Below are 22,391 nucleotides of genomic sequence, written 5' to 3'. Positions count from 1 at the left end.
TTTTTGGTCTAACAAAAGTAGTAAGGCAATAGAAATATAGGTGGGGCCCAAAAAAGTGTGTGGGAATAAAAAACAGCTAGTGCAATTTTCCCAGCCCAAGAAGTTTGAATTTCCTTCAATCTTGTGCACAAAGTAATTCATTTGGTTAGGAAGCTTGTGCAGCTGGGGAGAAACATTTTGAAACTGGAGAATGTGAGATCAATTCTCAGGCATTTTAATGAGGCAGAGAACTTAGAGATATTGATTTTGAGTTGTGGTGGTATGTTTAAAGGTAACATGTGTGACTTAATTTTGTTGATCTTATAGAAAAAGAAACTTGTCCAAATTCTTAACACATTTTTAAAATACGGAGGGACTGGGAGGGGTTCCCTTCAGAGATAATAATGTCAGTGTATAGTTCCCTATTACTTATGGAAAGTCCAGCAATACAGCTCTTTGAGCTGATAGATTTGGCCAGGGGTTCCATAGGCAGGGTAAAGATCAGCAGACATAGGGACATTCCTGTCTCGTGTCATTAGTTTTATTGAAAGGAGCTGAAAGTAGTCCTAAAGTCCATACTCTAGTGCTTGAATACTATAGAGGACTTTATTGGCCGTACTAAATGAGTCAATGAGCCGAATTTCCTCAGGAAAGCTTTTAAAGTAGTCACAGTGCACCCTGTTGAATTTCTTCTCTGCATTTAAAAGATAGGTATCAAATCCCCCTGAGGAAGTCATGTGCGTGGTGATGAAACGATTAGGGGCAGGACCTTGGATGACATCAAAATGCTTGTTCCGAGAGGGCAGTGTGGCAATGTTTTGGTGGTATGCATGCAATATTGCACAGAATTGCTATATCAGGGTCATAAAGCTGCATATTTTAATTTGTTTATGGAGGAAATAAAATTTTAAGAAGGATAAGCACTTTTCTAGTGTGTTCTGTTTGCATGTGGAATGGAGATAAAGGAGGAGCTGGTTATTGAGCTGAGGAGATTAATATCACTATATCGAAGAATCTGCCATGGTTCATTTAAAGGGACAAAAGTGTATTTTGACCAATCATATTTTGTGAGGTCAAAAGTGAAGGTGAGCGCACATCTGGTGGTGGCTATTCACATAGTTATATTAGTTATAAGCATGAGAGGTGGTACTAATTTAAAGACACAGAAATTACAATTAACTGTGAAGGACTTCAATCAATATTGTTTAATTATTTATTTGTTTATTTTATTAATTGTATATTGTGTTTGCAACATCATATTGCTTTAACCACTTGCCCTCCTGAGGATTTACCCCCCTTAATGACCAGGCCTCTTTTTGCTACTCGGCGCTGCACTATTTCAACTGATAATTGCGCGGTCATGCAATGCTGTACCCAAAAAAAATTCACGTCCTTTTTTCACACAAATAGAGCTTTCTTTTGGTGGTATTTGAGCACCTGTGCGCTTTTTATTTTTCATGCTATAAACAAAAAAAATGAACATTTTGAAGAAAAACAATATTTTTTACTTTCAGCTATAAAAAATATATAGTAAACTCAAAGTTAGTTATAAATTTAGGCCAAAATGCATTCTGCTACATATTTTGGTAAAAAAAATTCCAATAAGTGTATATTGATTGTGTGAAAGTTATAACGTCTACAAACTATGGTATAGATACTGCAATTTACGCCATTTTTTTGCTATACAGCACTGCACTAGTTTAACTGACAATTGCGCGGTCATGCAATATGGCAGCACAGTGGCTAAATGGTTAGCACTTCCGCCTGGCAGTACTAGGGTAGTTGGTTTGAATCTCAACCATGGCACCACCTGCCTGGAGTTTGCATGTTCTCCCTGTGCCTGCGTGGGTTTCCTCCGTGTACTCCGGTTTCCTCCCACACTCCAAAGACATGCTGGTAGGTGAATTGGATCCTGTCTAAATTGTCCCTAGTATGTGTATGTATGAATTTGAGTTAGGGACCTTAGATTGAATGCACCTTGAGGGTTAAGGACTGATGTGAATGTACAATACATATGTAAAGCACTGCGTAAATTGACGGTGCTATATAAGTACCTGAAATAAATAAATAAATATGGTACATAAATTAAATTTATGTCCTTTTTATTTTATTTTGGTGGTATTTTATCACCTGTGTGCTTTTTATTTTTGGTGCTATAAACAAAAAAAGTTTTGAGAAAAAATTTTTTTTGAAAAAAACGATATTTTCTCATTTCTGTCATAAAAAATATCCAAAAAAACTAAAATTAATTGCTTTGTGTGAAAGTTATAGTGTCTACAAACTATGGTATAAATAATGGAATTTACACAGCTTTTCCTTTCTGCCTTCTCATCACATTTCTTGAGGTGCTAAAATACCAGAACAGTACAAACACCCGCAAATGACCCCTTTCCCGAAAGTAGACACCCTACGCTATCTGCTGAGAGGCATATTGAGTCCATGGAAGATGTATTTTTTTCCACAAGTTTCTGGAAAATGACAAAAACTTTTTTTTTACACAAAGTTGTCATTTAAATTATATATTTCTCACACAAGCCATGAGTATATGTAGAATTACACCCCAAAACACATTCTGCTACTTCTACCAGGTATGTAGATACCACATGTGTGAGACTTTTTGGGTGCCTAGCCACATCCAGGAGCCTGAAATCCAATGACCACTTTGAAAGCCTGAAGGTGCGTAACTTCCTCATTTCACTTCCTCACTTTTGCAGGCCCTGAAATGCCAGTGTAGCGCTATTTGTACACTCTTTGCGGCTACTGGGGTATGATGGCGCCACCTGTATAGTATTTAAGAGCAGAATCCTTATAATCTGTGTGATCAGGTCAAGATCTCTAACAAGCGCTAGTGCCTCCACTCAATTGGGGCTTGTGGACAACAAGTGAAATCTCAACTGAGAAATGCATCATCCACAGACAGTAATTCACACAGCAGTGTATATAAAAGTCCATGTATTGAAGCAATAGCATTCAGTGAACCATCAAACATAAAGTATCTTCAAAACAGGAACATTAAAGCATTAACAGTCTTTTCTGCATGTCTCAGTGAGGGGAGGCTGAACACTTACAGTCTGAGTTCTCTCTCTCTCAGGAGAAACCACACTTCCCTCTTTTTCACAAGTCTCTCCCTGATGACCTCATCCTCAGTGCCCAGAGAGCATAGCAGCCATATTGGAAAAGGGCAAAACAAACACTGCATAATAGAAGTATGCACTGTAAAATGGGCAAAGAAATTATCACATCACTACATTTTCCCCTTGCTGAAAATCCTTCCGACCCGGCAAGGATATACTCATAAAACAACAACAAAATATAGCAAGTTAACATTGTTGTTGCCTTCTGCAGACCACTTCTTCAGAAGCAATCTATTACAGAGATTAGCTGCAAAGAAAACATGGTTAGTAACAAATAGGTATCATGCTAACCAGTCTTGAATGGGCTGTAATCATGTCCATCAGAACATGAGGTTGTACAGCATAGTTCTGTACAGCATAGCAGGGTCTTCCCAAGGTGTCATAAGTAAACATTGGTGGAGGTCCTCGAACAGGATCTCCTCTCCTCAAGCCCCCAGGCATTAGTCCAGATAAATCTGGGACTGCACTAGTGGGAAAACTTGGTGCTCCAATCATGCCTGGAGCTGTAGGCACAAAGGTTTGGGCTGTTGGTTCAAAAGCAGGAGTATTTGGGTTCAGACCTCCCCTCTGAGGAAGACCCCCATTAGTAATAGGTGAAGGAGCCTGTACAGGAGACTCTGGTGGAGGTGTAAACCAGTCATTGTCATCACACTGTTCTCCACTGTCTGCACAAGGCACATCATTAGAATCTGTAGCAATATCAGGTTGTGGCTCCTCATCCGCAGTAACAACTTGTGGTACTGGAAGCAAGCGATTCCTATGCCAGGCTTTGATCCGACCCTCAGGTCCCTGAATCCGGTAGACTGGAATTCTAGGCAGTTTTTCTACAACTTCAAACAACTAATTTCTCCAGCGATCAGCTAACTTATGTTTGGCTGAGGGTCCCAAATTGCGAAGAAGCACTTTATCACCAGGTTGCAAGTCTATGTAACGAACTTTGGCATCAAAGCATCTTTTATTGGCAGCATTTATTTTTGCAGCATTTTCCTCAGCCATTCAATAGGTCTCTTGTAAACTATGTTTGAGTCGTGCCACATACTGGTAGTGATTTCTATGTTCCACTCCATCAGTAGATACATGCAACTGAATGTCAATAGGCAGACGGGCTTCTCTCCCAAACATGAGAAAATAAGGAGAAAAACCACTTGACTCATGTCTGGTACAATTATAGGCATGTACCATAGCTCCAACATGTCAGCTCCAGGTTTGTTTAGCACCATTAGGGAGGGTACCCAACATATTCAACAAGGAACGATTGAAATGCTCAGGGAGAGCATCACCCTCTGGATGATAAGGTGTGGTTCGGCTCTTGTCGATGTCAAGCAAGGTTAACAGCTCTTTAATTAGCTGGGCCACGGCTGGGCAAAACCATGTTTTAAAACGTGCGTTTGCAAAACAGGTAGGAGGCACGTGCCCGCCCTACCCGTCCCGCCGGTAGCGGCCGCAGGTGTCAGTCGCCGGGTCACGGCCAGTCATTACCTACCGTGTCCCGGCGATTAGCGGCAATCACTGACAGAGAGGACGGCTGCAGTGTTTACAATCACAATCAAAACATTTCCCACACCCCTGCTGTCATTATCAATACACAAAAAGTCTATGCACACTAAATCCATTGGACCAGAACTTTTCAAGTGTTCCATAGGAGCAGCTCGAGTAGGCAGAGTTTTCCGTTGCAGACATCTCACACAACGGTGACAATAGTCCACAACAGCTTCCCTCATTCGTGGCCAAAAGAAACGGTCTCGGATTAATCCATATAGTTTTTCAACTCCTAGATGCCCATGTTGGTCACGCAAACTTCTCAAAACAGATTTTCTGTAGACTTGAGAGAGCACTAGCTGTCTCCTTCCAGGATGATCATGGAACAAATGTACCCTATACAAAAGTCCATCGATTATTTTGAGTACATCCCATTCCTTAAGATAGTAGGTACTCTGCTCAGGTAGGGTTTTTCCTGTGTAATTAGGATCTTTGTGGAAAACAGACTCTCCAACATGTCTAATTACTGGATCCCTCATTTGTAAAAGAATCATATCTTTCTTTTGTAGCTGGATGTTTTCTGGTACCCTAGAGCAGTGGGGCAGCAATACATGTCTGGGATACACTCTTCACTAGCTCCCAATGAGTCAATAACTCGTAAGTCAGAGAAAACAATATTGTCTCCTTGTACAGCAGCTGAAGCACAGTAGGCAGCGACAGCAGGCTCAGGTACTTCCTCCCATTCACTTTCTTCTAAGTTCATTGGCAATCCAGGACACCTGGAGAGAGCATCAGCCCCAATATTTTTGGGTCCTGGCTTGTACTTGAGAGTGAATTGGTAATTAGACAAGGGAGCAAGCCACCTATAACTAGTGGCATCCAGCTTGGCTGTAGTCAAAACACAAGTGAGGGGGTTTTATGTCAGTTCTCACCTCAAACTGAGCACCATACAAGTAATCATGCAGCTTTTCAACAACAGCCCATTTCAGGGCAAGAAATTCCAGTTTGTGAACAGGATAATTCTTTTCTGCTGGGCTTAGACTGCGACTGATATAAGCAACAGGCCTTAGGGCAAAACAAACACTGCATAATAGAAGTATACACTGGAAAATGGGCAAAGAAATTATCACATCACTACACCAGGATAGCACCAACCCCCCCCCCCCAAATGACCCCTTTTTGGAAAGTAGACACCCCAAGGAATTTAAAAAGAGGCATGGTGAGTATTATTCAGATCTCATTTTTTCTCACAAGGTTTTGAAATATAAAAAAAGAAAAAATATGTTTTGTTTTTTTTCTTCAATTTTCAAAAACTTGTGGCAACAAATGAGATCTGCAAAATACTCACCATGCTTCTTATCAAATTCCTTGGGGTGTCTACTTTCCAAAAAGTGGTCATTTGGGGGTGTTTGGTGCTATCCTGGCATTTCAGGGCCTCCAAAACTGTGATAGGTAGTCAGGAAGTGTAATGAGGAAATAAAACCCTTTAACAGCATGATGGTGCTTATTGGATTTTTGGGTCCTGTACTTGGCTAGACTGCCAAAATGTCTCTCACATGTGGTACCCCTATACTCTGGAGAAGTAGCAGAATGTATTTTGGGGAGTAATTCCACATATACCCATGGCATGTGTGAGCAATAAATCATTTAAGTGACAATTTTGTGTAAATAAAAGAAAACATTTTTTGTTTGTCATTTTCCAAAAATTTGTGGTAAAAAAATAAATTCTTCTATTGATTCAACATGACTCTCAGCAAATAGATTGGGGTGTCTACTTTCCAAAAAGGGGTCATTTTGGTGGGTGGGGGCATTTTATGCCCAGCATTAGAAGTTTATGCCACACATCGCTCAGTCTTCTAATCACCTGAAGACCAAGCCTTTTCTGACATTTTTTGTTCACATGAAAAAAATCTGTATTTTTTGCTAAGAAATTAATTTAAACCCCAAATATTATATATATTTTAAAGCAAACACCCTAGTGAATAAAATGGTGGGTACTACAATTTTTTATGTCACATAGTACTCGAGCAGCGATTTTTCAAAGGGTACTATTTTCTTTTTTTTTTTAAGTTATTTTGTTTTTTTTTATTATTTTTACACTGTCCCTTCATATTTTTTTTATCACTTTTAATGCTATCACAGAGAATGCAAATATCCCCTATAACTTCAGTAGGCATTGTCATATATTCGTTTTTGAGAAATCTGGGTTCTATCAGACTCTGGATATCTCCTCTGTCCTTACGTTATCTAATCAAACCAAGATCAGAGTGATCATATGCTTTCCCAATTTACAAATGGCGCTGTTTATATCCTGTGAAACTGAAGTGATGAAATGCTCATAGCTTCCGATTTCTTAGGCTATAGAGATGATTGGCACCATTCTGGTCTCCAATCATCTCTATGGTCAGCTAGCAGAAACACCAGCTGCATTCTCAGGTTGCCCCGATGGCACGGGACTGCCCGAGAAGGCCGTGGAAGGCAGCGGGGGAGGGGGGCATCTTTTTTCGCTGCTTGTAAAAGCAACCTTGCAGCTAATTAGCCACTAGTGTTGATTTTACATGAAAGCCAAAAAAAAACAATACTAGAATGATACCTGCAGCTGTAGGCATCATCCTGGTATAACCATTCATATTCCAGTGATGTACCAGTACCTCGGTTTACAAATTTAATTCATTCTGCAGGACATTTCATATAGCAAAACATTCATAAACCGAAACACTGTTTCCCATAGGAATGCATTGAAAACCAATGAATCCATTCAGAAGGTCAGAAAAACAGTAAGCGCTACTAAAATACCACAAGAGTTATTTTATTAACTCATGCAGTATTTTAGTAGTGACAACCATGTATTAATATTTCAGCTGTCAGCAGGGTTCCTGCTGGTAATTAAAAAAAAAAAAATTTAATTGCAGGTAATTCACTCAGCTGTCAGGTGCCAGTTTTTAAATGTAGTTACTGTTTTTTTTTCCCTTCACTATACAGTAGTTCAGAAATTCAGCAGTTACTTTCCCCTTCCAGCTTAAAGAGAGAATGTTTCTTTAAGTTATTTCCCCAAGTTAAAAGATACAATGTTTACTTTCAGTTTCTTAAAAGATACAATGTTTCCTTTCATTTCTTAAAATATACAATGTATCATTTCAGTTTGTTAAAATATACAAAGTATCTTTTAGCTCTGGGAAACTGACAGCTAATGTTGTGATCTATACTGAAGAAAAGAAAAAGATGGCAATTCCATTTAAAAATCAGCACTGACATATACTTAGTATTGCGAAAACAATTAGTAAAAAATGTATAAACCGAGGCATTATTTTCAATGGATTTTCATTCGTAAACCGAAAATTACTTTAACAGAGACATTCGTAAACCGAAGTATTACTGGACATGCTATGTTCTTTTTTTTTGTATGCAGCCTGTGGACTGAATGAAAAAAAGAGAAGAAATCTCTGCCATAAAAAGTGTGTGGTATGCCCACCTTTGGAATATACCGCCCTGCATCCACCCACTTCTAATGGTGGGCACACATTAGGTCACACTTTGCCACATGCGCCAGTTCCAAGATTGTACAAATGTCTAAATAGTGGCACGCTTGAATAAAAATTGTGCATGTATAAGTAGTACCCCATATGGAGAAGGATGACACCAAGTCCCAACTATCTTGCCACTGCTCTCCATGTAGTCTGAGCATCTGGGGGGCTCCACGTGACTATCTTTTCGCTCATAAATCCGAACAATACTTGTGCTCACCACCGCACCAGCTTGCACTACACTTATGGGACTCGCCACGTCTCCAAGTCATACTGCAGTGCTGGTATTATTAAGTGTTCTTGCATGGCAAGACCACTTACTGTTATCTCACATATATATTCTTATTATTATAGCCAAATTTACCAACCTAACTCCTCCCACAATTTTTACACTACATAGACAGTAATGTACCGAAACGTGTGGATTGTTCTCGATTGGTGTGCTATTACTTTGTGGAACGTTTTGCCGAATAGTTCACGAAGTATCAGCTTTTTTGTGGTGAAATTGGTCCCATAGGAATGAATGGCGGAATGTTCAAGACTAGAGTGGGAGCTGACAAAAGCTAGAGTGTGAGCTGAAAAATCAGGACATGATTTCTAAACTGCCATCACTCCCTCATTTTCAAGCCCACCTACACAAATCTTATATCAAAATGTTCAGCTATCCCTGCTGCCACTAAAATGTCCACTGCTAAGCCATAGTCCTAATAGTTTTCACAATATGACCATTTGTTTGCAAGTCACGCCGCCCATTGACATTCATTGAAACTCCACTCTAGCCACCTCAAATTTGAAGGGCAATTTCTAAACTGGGACCACTCCAGTTGTAGACTACTGGTGGAGGCAAGAACACTTCACACAATTCCCCCAGAAATTGTAGCTTTTCTAGTTATTATTATTATTACACAGGATTTATATAGCGCCAACAGTTTGTGCAGCACAATATAACGGGAGACAAGCAGCAACAATACAGTTCAATACAAGAGGGTTAGGGGGGCCTGATCCTGGGAGCTTATAATCTAAGAGGTATGTGAAAGACCAGGATGTACTAGACCGCTGGTGTCGCCAGTTCACCAAAAGGTAGCGCGGCACTAGTACTGGCACTCTGCTGCATATGAGAGTCATCAAAATTTACTGGCAAGTGCTAACAGAGATCAGGCCTGATTCTGCCAACACTGCAGTTTTGTGTGCAATGTATCAAGTGACAGTGACCTACTGACACTGCACTTGCTGGGGGAGAAGGGGGGGGTAAGCGTAGGGGCTAAATGCAGGTGCTGGCAGATGCCAGGGCTGATCTTGCTAACGCTTCGCTTTTGGGGACGATATACTAATGTGAACGCTGGTATAGTGCTGATCTGATCAAAGATATTGATCCGTTCAGACACTATACTAGCAATGGAGGTTTATTGTGTATGAGCATCTTCCTGGCAATTAAGGGGTTAAATGTGATGACTGGTGTGCTGACTGGCAATCTGATGCCATCTGGGAGGGGTGTGAAAACCACAGGAGTGCCAATCACTTATATATATGTGATTTTGCACACCTGTGCCGCCCTGTAGCAGTATGTGTGCTATAGGGCAGTCAGGAAGCGGTTACATAAGCGGTTTGTGTTACGGCGCTGCGTTATTTTAACTGACAATTGCGCGGTCATGCAATGCTGCATCAAAATTAAATTTACATATTTTTTCCCCACAAATTGAGCTTTCTTTCAGTGGTATTTAATCGTCTGTGCGTTTTTTATTTATTTTTATTGAAAACAATGCAGCTGTGCTCTGTGTCACTGTTTGCCGGCAATCGCCGGGACCTGGAGGTTAATGACAGGCCAGGACCCGGTGATTGACACCCGCGGCCGCGATCGGCGGCGTGGGTAGGGCAGTCACACACCTCGCATGTGCCCCCTACCTGTTTTGCAAAATCAAGTTTATAAACATGATTTTGCGCAGCGGGGCCACCCTGCCACAGTATATGTACTGTGGCTGGTCGGCAACCGGTTAACCACTTCCTGTCCGGCCCATGTACATAAACGGCTGAACTGGAGCAATGCCGAAGCAGGTGGCTGTTTATAAATGGCCCCCGCATTCACTGCCTATGCGCGCTCCCTGGACACACTGTATGGGACCTCTGTGTGATGTCCTGATCATGTGATCAATGATTGGCCAATCAGTGATGACATAAATAGTAGTAAGCAAGATGTCACTTGCTGACATCATTGCTTACTACTAGTGAAATCTGTGAATGATCACAGAGGTCACATGGTACAAGGCTATTCACAACAGCCTTGTACCATGTGACAAGCTGTGACCAATCACAACTCTCACAGTATTTCTCAATGATTGCAAGAATGCAGCCAGTGAGAAGGAGAAATGATTGCTTTTACAGCCTTTATGGGTGTAAAAGCAATCAATGCAAAAAAAAAAATCTTCATCACCCCCCACAAGTAGTGCAGTGCTGCTATGGTGACACTGTACTGCTAAGGTGACAGTATGTTAAAAAAACAAAATCATAAATAATACTATAAAGAAAAACAAAATGTAAAAAAAAAATTGGGCCAAGATTTATGAAGAAATATTTTTTTTTTTTTATAAGAAAAACAATCCTGAGACAGGATTGTATCAAGGCACAGATCTGGGTACAGAAAAATGTCAGCACTGTGCTACTTTAACTGGCAATTGCACAGTCATGCAACACTTTACACAAATTCAATTTCTATCATTTTTTCACACAAACAGAGCTTTATTTTGTTTGTATTAGATCACCACTGGGTTTTTTTAATGTGTATTATATAAACAAAAAAGACCAAAATTAAAAAAAAAACAACAATTTTTTATATTTTCTGTTATAAAACATATGCAATAAAAATATCAAAAATAATATTTCTTAATGAATTTAGTCCAAAATGTATTCTGCTCAACGTCTTTGGTAAAAAAAAAAATCCAATAAGTGTATATTATTAAGTTTGTGTGAAAGTTATAGAGTCTACAAGCTATGGTATACAGTACATATTTGAAAATTAATCAATTCTCACGTACTAATAGACAATCTCATTTCTTGATGCTCTTAACCACTTCCTGACCACACTATAGCTGAAAGGCAGCAACATTGTGGCCCTCCTGTTCTGGGAGGGTGTCCATGTCCTCCCAGAACCCCACCTCTGATTCCCCTCTGGGGCATGCATCAGGCACGCACTGTGACCACTGTATCCTTTGGATGTTAAAGTGGTAGTACTTTTTTCACACTTTTACCTACAGGTAAGCTTATAATAAATCTTACCTTTAGGTAAAATTAATATCTCCAAAACGTTCACTGTTCAGAAGATATTCGCTCTTTTTGAGAGCTGGCACATGCGCTCTGAAGGAATGGCATGCCCGTGCCATTCCTTCAGAGCACTGTGCCGTGGCTTGGGACTCTCGTATGCATGAGCGAGTGATGTCATCATGGCTCGACCAGTCAGACGGCCGGAGCTCGTGAAATCGGAAGGAAAACCGGGTGCAGATAGAAGCTCCTGCAGCAGTGACAGCGCACCACTAGAGGGCTTCATTTTAAGGTAAGTCTTTCATAATGTGCTAGTATGTGATGCATACTAGCACATTATGATGTTACCTTGATGGAGATTTTTTTTTTCTTTTTAGCTGCGGTTTACCACCACTTTAGGGATTTGACAAAACAGTTGTGTCTTCTCTCCAAACTGAGAAACAAGCAATATTCGAAGTCACTTAAATTCTCTTTCTTCCCCATTCTGATGATCAATTTGAACTTCAGCAAGTCATCTTCGTCAATTTTAGATGCCTAAATGAATTGAGTTGCTGCCATGTGGTTGGCTGATTAGCAATTTTTATCACCAAGCAATTGAACAGGTGTACCTAATAAAGTGGCTCGTGAATGTATATACTGTATATTGAATATCGTTATATGATTATACACCCCATCCAGAAAGTATTCACAGCGCTTAACTTTTGCCACATTTTGTTATGTTACAGCCTTATTCGAAAATGGATTACATTCATTTTTTTCCTCAACATTCTACAAACAATACCCCATAATGAAGACTTTAAAAGAAGTTCCTTTTGAAATCTTTGCAATTTATTAAAAATAAAAAACTAAAAAAAACAGATGTACATAAGTATTCACAGCCTTTGCTCAATACTTTGTTGAAGCACCTTTAGCACCAATTACAGCCTCAAGTCATTTTGAGTATGATGCTACAGGCATGGCACACCTATTTTTGGACAATTTATCCCATTCTTACCTCGTACCTCTCAAGCTCCATCAGGTTGGATGGGAAAACATTGGTGCACAGCCATTTTCAGATCTCTACAGAGATGTTCAATCGGGCTCTGGCTGGGCCACTCCAGGACATTCACAGAGTTGGCCCATAGCCACTCCTTTGTTATGTGGGCTGTGTGCTTAGGGTCGTTGTCCTGTTGAAAAATGAACCGTCGTCCTAGTCTAAGGTCCAGAGTGTTTTCATCAAGGATGTCTCTGTACATTGCTGCATTCATCTTTACTTTGATCCTGACTAGTCTCTCAGTTCCTGCCATTGAAAAACATCCCCACAGCATGATGCTGCAACCACCATGCTTCACTGATGGTATTGGCCAGGTGGTGAGCGGTGTCTGGTTTCCTCCAGACATGATTCTTGGCATTCAGACCAAAGAGTTCAGTCTTTGTTTCATCAGACCAGAGAGTTTTGCTTCTCATGGTCTGAGAGCCCCTCAGTTGCCTTTTGGCAAACTCCAGGCTGGCTGCCATTTGCCTTTTACTGAGGAGTCTGGCCACTCTACCATACAGGCCTGATTGGTAGAGTGCTGCAGAGATGGTTGTTCTTCTGGAAGGTTCTCTTCTCTCCACAGAGAAATGCTGGAGCTCTTTCAGAGTGACCATCGGGTGCTTGGTTACCTCCCTGGCTAAGGCCCTTCTCCCTCAATTGCTCATTTTAGCCAGGTGGCCCGCTCTAGGAAGATTCCTGGTGGTTCCAAACTTCTTCCATTTATGGATGATGGAGGCCACTGTGCTCATTGGGACCTTGAATGCTGCAGACATTTTTCTGTACCGTTCCCCAGATCTGTGCGTTGATACAATCCTGTCTCAGAGGTCTCCGGACAATTCCTTGGACTTCATGTCTTGGTTTGTGCTGTGACATGCACTGTTAACTGTGGGACCTTATAACAAAATGTGGCAAACGTTAAGCACTGTGAATACTTTTCTAGATGCACTGTATGTATTATGTATTAGATGAATATCTGAGTGATAACAGAATGAAAATAAAATGAAAGAAGTTGTAAAAGAATAATGATATAGCCTCATGGTTTACAGGACAATGCTGGTTTAGATTTCTTTATTCAGTCCTGCAGGAGACAGACAAAAATGGAAAAAATCCAATATGTCTTCTTTGTATCCTTCTGCTCTAGGTAGTGTTGTGGAGATCTGTTCGATGATTCAGACTTGTAGTCCTACTATTGAATTAGCATGTACTTATCTAACATGTTAAAGTACACTGTAATTGTTATATGCATCTCCCTGCTCAATGGCTCTCCTGTGTTCCCCAAATCTAGTCCTCGGTGCCCTAATGACCCTGCCAATGTAAATTAGACCACAAGGGCATGTGAGCGCATAGATAACAAAGCTAATAGAACAAGTATATAATTGGGAAATGAGGTAGTTTTTCCATTGACCTCAAAAGGAATTTAAGATATTTGGAACAAAGTAGCAGGTTAAGCATTTTTTCTTATGACATTTATACATTCCTGTCAAATCTGAAAAAAGACCACCTTTTTGTGAACTTTTGGCTCTAGAGCCTTGGAGCTTACTGAGGGCAATCTGGCTCTTGATGTTACAAGTTCTACGATAAGTAAATATGGGTTGAAGAGGCAAACTGTGTTTCAATATGGGGTCTTGTAATAGGATACCTGAAAGTTTCCTGAATATTCTTTCCATACATTTGTATTGTGAATGGAATTATGTGATAAATCTGATGAGATTTTCATTAATTGGGTGATCTAAAATTCTTTCTGGAGGATTTTTGTAGGTGACAGAGGTGTTTTTAATATGTTGGGCAAAGTAAACTTTTTTTTACTAAATTATAACTGTAACACCTGTTCTTGGTCTAGATAATCTGTATCTAGGGTACAATTTCTGCGAAGTTGATGGAATTGACTTTTAGGGATGTTACATTTCCATCTAGGATGGTGACAGCTGCTGGAATGAACATAGGAATTACCCACAGTAGCTTTAAAATGTTTTTTTTGTGTTGATCTGTGTGTCAACCACATGGTTAAAGGATAATTGAAAGAAATTGTTATTGCAATAACAGTTACAATTTTGAAACAGTGGAAGGTGGGCCGTCCCAGATAATGACAATGTCATCAATATACATCCCGTAACTAAAAATATGCTGTGCAAAAGGGTTGTGGTTATAGATGTTCTGTTGTCCCCACAACCCCATTGTTAGATTTGCGCAGCTGGGGGCAAAAGTTGCCCCTATAGCTGTCCCATTTACCTGGAGGTAATATTGACTGACGAACACAAAGTAGTTGTACTCTAAACAGTATCTGGTGGCTTCAAGAATAAATTGTGCTTATTTGTAATTAGCATCTGAATGGTGGACCAAAAATTTTTTTACAGCCAAAAGGCCTGCCTGGTCGGGTATAGAGGTATTAAAGGATGTTACATTGGTGGGGGGGCGTGGCCAGCATCACATGCAGTAGGAAGTGTGCCTAGTGTGCTCTGTTGGGCATCCTGTAATTTCTCCTGTTTGGCACATCGTTCTCCGGTTCTAACATTTCTGTACCCTGGGTGTGCTCTGCCCTCCCTGCTGTCACTTGGAGCTCAGTTTCTCCTCTTTTGTGATGGATAAATGGGGGAAAGAACCTCTGGCCTTGTCTGAGTCAGCTGGGAAGGATGGCGGGCCCCTGATCCATTCATCCAGGGAGAAACAAAGGGAGGCCGCTCTCCAGGGAAACTTCTCAAAAATCCCTTTTGGAATCCGATATTGATCCGGACCTAGACTTTGCAAGCAGTGCTCGGCTTCCCCTTGTGCTGGCAGACAGAGAGATCCCATCCTGCAGTCCTGCAGTAAGTATCCCTCCATCCCAGTATCATGGGACACAGGCTGCTGTTTCCATTGATGATAATCCTGAATCCACCCTCAGAGAGATTCTCTCTGCAGTTACTACATGCACCTCATCTGTTGCAGTTCTTACTGGGGAGGTGAAGGGGATGAGGGTGGAATTGACTCTGGTGCGCCAAGATATGCAAACATTTCGGGATTGCACTGTGGCCTTGGAAGGGAGAGTGAGCACTTTGGAAGATGACTGGCAACCATTACACAAGGATGTGCGATATGTGCAATCGGTCGCTTCTACTATTGCCTCTAGACTAGAAAATTTGTAAAATCAGTTACGCCGCAACTATGTGCATGCTGTGGGCATACCAGAGCATGCTGAGGGGAAAAATCCTGTAGCCTTTATTGAAGCTTTGGCAGTGATGCTCTCTCCCCCATGTTTGCACTGGAATGTGCACATAGAGTCCCAGCATGTGTCCACCGGATGGTGCTCCTCAATGGCCTTTCCTGTTCAGACTCCTAAATTATTGGGACAGAAACGCCATCCTTTCTCAGGCCAGAAGCAAGAGTAATCTGTCAGTTGATAATGTCCAAGTATCCTTATTTCCAGATTTTTCTGTGGAAGTTCAAAAGCAACGTGCAAAATTCCTGGATATCAAAAATGACTTCGGGCTTTGGGCCTTCAATATGCCATGCTTTATCCGGCTAAACTTTGAGTGATTGCGGAGGACACATCTCATTTCTTTGATAGTCCCAATGCGGCCCTACAATGGCTAGATGGAGCAGACCATGGCCAGGCGCATTCTCCTGGAACTTGACCCTGGGGACTCAGTTGATCCTTAGTGACCTAATCTCAGTTTAGTGGTATTGCTCTCACATTTCCTCCCTTTTTGTTTTTTACTTTTTACCAGCTTAAGATGGGGCTCCTCCCCTCTTACTCTACCCCTGCATCTACCTACTGCTTGTATGACCACGAGAAATTGTGTAAACCCCTCCCTGTTTTTGGTCCTGAGGGGACATTTTGGCCTCCTGCCGGAGTTTCCGGTTATCATTAATATGGCTCTGTTGGCCTATATGTTGATGGTAATTTAAGTTTTATTCAATGCTTTGTGTATGGTTCACCTGAGATGTCTATATATAGTGGAGTGTATGTTGCTGGAACTGTCATTCCTGTTTCTCACGGGCTGTCCTTTTGACCATCCTGGTCCCTATGATCTGGGTATCTGTTTGTGATGGTTTATTACCCTGTTCCCTATATTTTTACTTATTGTCTATCCGCTCCCTGCTTCCCCCCGGGGGAAAAAATATCTGTCTACGACTATGCCATCCTTCTCATTTTCCCTATATGCCTTATATCTGTCTCCCATAAAGATTTGATGTTTTTATCCTGGAATGTAAGGGGTCTTGGATAGATCCAAACGAGGTGCTGTTTTCCATGTGTTTAAGCATTTAAAACCATCTGTAGTAAGTTTGCAGGAAACCCATTTGAAATCTGACACTGTCAGAACCCTCCGCTCCCTTTTATTTCCCATACAGTATCATGCCTTCCATTCTACGTTTTCTAGAGGCGCGAGTATCCTTATTTCAAACTCTGTTCAATTTGTTTATGTGCAGGAGTGGATTGATGTGGAAGTCAGATATATTTTCCTACTGTGTACTTTGAATGGGTTTCACTGCATAGTGGCTGCGATATATATTCCCCCGCCCTACTCTCCGGAGATCATTAAACGCCTTGCTCAATTTATGGCTAATCACCCTGATGTTCCCCTATTGGTGCTGGGTGATTATAACAATTGCTTACTTCCTATTTTGGATAGATTGCCCTTGGGTGGCAGGTGCAGACAATTGTCCCCTCAACCTACCTACTGCTACTCATGATGGGCTTTCACATACAGATTTAGGTCCATGGAATTTGATTATCCTGTCATTTGTGTTTGATGCTACGTATGAACCCAGAGCTCTGTCTGACCATGCCCCTTTCTAGGTTAAACTGCAGGTGTGTTCTACCCGCTCTCGTCTGCTGTGGAGGGTTAACCCATTCTGGTTGACACAGTTTCCGGAGTCTGAGATGATTCCAGGGGAGTTGTCAGACTTTCTGTGGCGGAACAAGAGCCTGTCCCCATCAAGCCTGGTTTGGGATGCAATGAAGGCCTTCCTGAGGGGTCTGATTATCCAGGAGATTTCAGCGGTTAAGCGTAGATCCAGGGGGTGGGAGGAGAAGGTGCAGCTAGATGTTCAACGGAGAGAAATTCAGATGATTCAAGACCAAAGTCCTCTGCAACTGTATTTCCTGGAAAGAGGCCCAGACCCTTTATGAAACAGTGCTTACTCAAACAGCTGATTAAAAAATATTTTTTACAACAAAAATATTTTGAGGAGGGCGAAAATACGGGACATCTTCTTGCTCTTGTAGCAAAGTCGCAACAAGAGATGCCCAATATAGATAAGATTGAGGATGCTGATGGGGAGATCTGCATGAGTCAAGCGGATATCCTGAGAGTTTTCCATCACTTTTATGATGATCTATATGCTTCTAAAATGGTAGCCACCCATTCTGAGCTTTCGCAGTTTCTAGATGCTTGCCCTTTTCCTGTATAGTCGGAGGCTGACCAGACAGTTCTGGATATGCTAATCTCTGTGGAAGAATTATCTGAAGCTTTACTAGGTATTCCCAGTAATAAATCCATGGGTTCTGATGGATTGTCATTTGAAACATATAATAGATATGGTGAGCAACTCCTTCCAGCCTTGCTTAACGCCCTGAATGCTGCCATGGATGGAAATGGATTACCTCCCTCCATGAACTAAGCTATTATTATAGTTTTATTGAAGCCTGGAAAAGATAAGTAAAACCAGACTCCTATTGTCCTATTTCCCTTCTGAATATGGATGCTAAATTGCTGGCCCAGGTTCTAGACTCTAGATTGACGTGGATTATTGGTAGCATTGTGTATAACAATCAGTGGGGGCTTATTCCCTCCAGAGTGACGGAAAATAATATTCGTAGACTTTTTTTTTAATTACAAATTCCAGTGGACAACCCTGGGGGGAGGTATTTGACAGTGTGGACTGGCTGTATCTATGGGAAGTACTGTCTAGATTCGGCTTTGGTCCCAAGTTTATTAGCTGGGTACGTCTTCTCTACTTGGTCCCTAGTGTCCCCATCCAGGTTAACGGGGATCTGTCAGACTCCTTCAGGCTGCAGAGGGGGACGAGGCAGGGTTGTCTTCTCTCGCCCCTTTTTTTCGCCTTGGCATTAGAACAGTTAGCGATTTTGGTGCGACAGTCTCCGGATATTATAGGTTTTAATAGGAGTGTTCTCTCAGAAAAGATATCCCTTTATGGCACACTGTTGTATTTGGGTGATACCTCTACATCCTAAGATGCGGTAATGTCCCTTATTGGACGTTTTGGTGGCTTTTCTTGCCTTAAAATCAATTGGCATGAATCGGGGTTGATTCCTGTGGATCCTGTGGACCTTCCCCTCCCAGCCTGTGCACAGCAAACACAAGTAGTATCTACATTTAAGTATCTAGGGGTGGTGGTCTCTCCTGATCCTAGACAGTATATATATCTCTTAATCTTTTGTCTCATTTGGAAAAAACACATGGGTAGGATAAAATTGTCCACGTTACAATATGGCAAGGATTCAGGGGGGCTGGCAGTTCCCGAGCCTAGATTATATTTCCTTGCAGCCCAATTGCAACATCTCATTGAGTGGGATTTATCTGGTACAACTGACCCTATTACGAGTTTGATTTCCCTTCCTGACTACACCATTTCGACTCTCTCATCTTGAGATGGCTCTGCCAGTCCTCCCATCTACGGCTCCAACCATGGATCTTCTGAGGCGTGTCTGGAGTGCGGTAAAAGCATCCTTTCAGATCACTGGGTTCCTCTCTAGTACTCCCTTGTGGAATAATCATCACTATGTAGAATTAGCCATATTAGAGGGTTTCCGTGAATGGAGGGAAGGAGGCTTGAAATTTATATCTCAGCTGTACTCAGGGGAAACTCTGTAGTCCTTTTCACAATTGCAAAAGGAATTTAAGTTCACGCATAAGCAGCTTTACCATTATCTTTAGTTATGGCATGCGGTGCAGGCCCAGTCTCTGCACTCCAAACTCACATTGACAGACTCAATTTTTCTTAAGGATGTAACTCAGGCAACCCATAAAAAGGGCCTGATTTCTCGGGTTTACTCCCAGTTGTTTTCCACTGTGCAGGATCCTGCTAGTTTCCGGGGTAGAGTGCAGTGGTCCTAGGATTTTAGAAAGCTTGCTGGAGATGTCTGGGACGCTGCCCTAGAATCTGTTCCAGTGATATCTTTTTCTCCCTCTCATAAATTGCCACAATGTTTATTCTTCGTATAGGAACCCTGTGCAATTGTACCCGGGGGGCAGTCAAGATTCACCTGATTGCCCGAGGTGTAGGGTTCAACAAGGCGATTTCATTCACATGGTCTGGCGCTGCCCAAAGCTGCATAGATATTGGAGTGAAGTCCTCCAGCTTATTTCCTTAGTGTCACAATATACTGTTCCCCAGGATCCCTTGCACTGTCTGCTGGGGGCACTGGGCCAAGAACTGTTCCAACCTATGGTATCAAGACTGTTATATCTGGATAGGAAGTTGATTGCAAGGTACTGGTTGTCGTCGGCCCCACCAACTAGCAAACAATGTATAGATTATGTTCATTCCTTATTCCCCCAGGAAAAACTCACATACCAACATCGCAATGCTTATCGCAAGTTTCAGCAGGTGTGGTGGGGGTGGTTAGATACACTTGGTCTTGCCCCTCCTCAGTTGATAGTGCACCGGGCCTCACATACTTTTTCCTCCCTGCACTGTGAATGTTTACATGTTATGTGCAATTAAACCATGGCAACATCTAATGTTTGTGTAGTATTATGTTCAGCAGACTGTGTTCTTCTATTGTTGTGACTTTCAGAGCACATTTTATGCCCAATTCATGCAAAACTCCACGTAATCCCAAGGGGTTCACATACTTTTTCTTGCAACTGTACAATGGGGCTTAAAAGTAAAAAATAATTCTATTCAGAATTAGTTAGGCTATATATGTTACCTTTATTTGGCGTGTAATTTGAAAACATAATTTGATCTACTGTAATATGTTCATTGTCTCCCTCCATGGCTGTAATGCTATTCACCAATCAGATTGCTTTGCTTACCATGAACCTTCAACTATTGTTTGAAATGTTTGTATTGTTTGGATCCTTGCTCCAAATAAACATTTTCATGAAACGAAAAAAAAAAAAAAAATGGCAGCTCATCCATACAGCCTAAGTGTTTTTGGCTAATGTATTCCTTTAGCTATATTTGCAGAACATCTGTTCCCTCTCAAGGGCTCAGCTGGAGCTGGAGAGGAATCTCCATCCAATGTTTGGGTATGTGAATAGACTGAATGGAGTGGGGTTGTAAAAATAATAAAAGTGGCAGATGGATTTTGGCCATGGCATATATTCATTATTGTTTTGTTGCAGGGACATTCAGACACTCCATCAGATGCACATTCAATACCTCCAGCAGCTCAATCTAAAATGCTAAATACTTTGTCCATAATGATTATTCACCCATTTAGAGTAAAACTCAGTACCTGCCTGTACAGGATTCCTGGACAGAAACTTGATGTGTAACTAAGCTTCATTTTGTGGAAAAATGGTTAGTTAGGAGCTTGAGGGAGTTACAGTATGTGCATGTGACAACTATGTGGCTTAGCAATCTACTTTGGCTAACTCCAAATAATATAACATATCTGGGCAGAATTGTAGTAACCTGGAGCAAGATAAATCAAGTTTGAGGTCTATAACGTGTTCAACTATAATTTTGTTTGGTCCACTGATGTAATGAAAAAGTATTCTCTAATAAGTGGTCATATCAATTAGTCGTCATAGCCTGGCAATGTAAACATGAGCTAGTGTATGGTGTCAGACCTATTGCCTGTCCTAGTATATTCTTGTGCTGTGTCTTAAACGCTATTTGAAGATTTTGTTTTTTCTGCTTCTTTGCAGACAACATTGAATGCAGCTGGATCGGCACCCCTACCACCTGGATACAGCTGACTTTTACAGTAAGTCTCATAAAAAGCAATATAGCCCACATCTGGGGGCAAAGAAAGTAAAGGAAAAGGAAAAAGAGGAAGGGGAAAGAGAAAAAGAAAGGAAAAAAAAGAGGGGGGGGGGAAATGGATGAATAGGGGAGAGGGGAAAGTGGGCAAGAAAAGTCTTAAGGGATAGCAGCGGTCAGGACCTAAGAGAGCTAAAGGTTATGCCCATTTCCCATTGCCCGGTCATCCATCCCCACTCCCCACCAAGGCAATGACCTACAGTAGCAGAGGCTGCTTCGCTCTCAGAACAGGCTAAAACCAAAGATGACAAAATGCTTAACAAATGTTAAAAAATTACAATTTCACATTTTTATATTGAAAAATTTGATCCAATCTTTGAAGATAAATTTGGACATGCATTTGTTACTTACCACTCTGACGTTCATCTGTGTCATCTCAAGATGAGACTCCCACCAGCACATCTAGACTGATGGTTGGCAGCAACAGATAGGCAGGATTCATCCCTTGCCTGGTAACATGTGTAGCCCTTAGAGCAAGAATTTTTTTGAGGTTTTGATTCACATCATGCATACCCTTTCCTAATGTTTCAGGTAGGACGGTGAACCCTGCCCCCCACTGCATTAAATGCCCCTGTGATCTCATCCCACAGCTGGTCTTTCTCAGCTTGGCTGGCATGGGATCACCTGACCTCACTTATGCAATCATAATGATGCATATAATGTGAAACCAGGGCCAGATTTACTACATGAGAGAACAGCAGAAAACGGGGTTACTGCACTCTGCCTCCTGTTGATGGGCCCTCCTTACGACTGGATTCAGAGGCAGAGGGAACAGAAGATAGAAGTATAGGCACCCCAGATTCTGCCTATCCTCTAGAGGTAGCTTACCCCTCCCATCAACAGCTGGAGTTCCCCTCACACTACAGCCAGAGGATCTGCCCACCTTTTCCTCACATGGCAGGAGGGGCATGGTGGGCAGTCTGGATGAGTGTTGGTTGCAGAACCGCTTGAAAGTTGTGTTAGTGTTGGCTGTGGTGGGGTAGCAGCCAGGTGCCAAAAATCTGCCAAAGCAAAAGAGACATAAGAACAAAGGTCAGTTTGCTGGCCTAAAGGCACACTACAGCAGCTGGA

This window comes from Staurois parvus, unplaced genomic scaffold, assembly GCF_062004578.1.
Source record: "Staurois parvus isolate SC_StPar_1 unplaced genomic scaffold, SC_StPar_1.0 ptg001002l, whole genome shotgun sequence".
In the NCBI taxonomy this organism is placed as follows: Eukaryota; Metazoa; Chordata; class Amphibia; order Anura; family Ranidae; genus Staurois; species Staurois parvus.
This window is presented reverse-complemented; position numbering follows the sequence as displayed.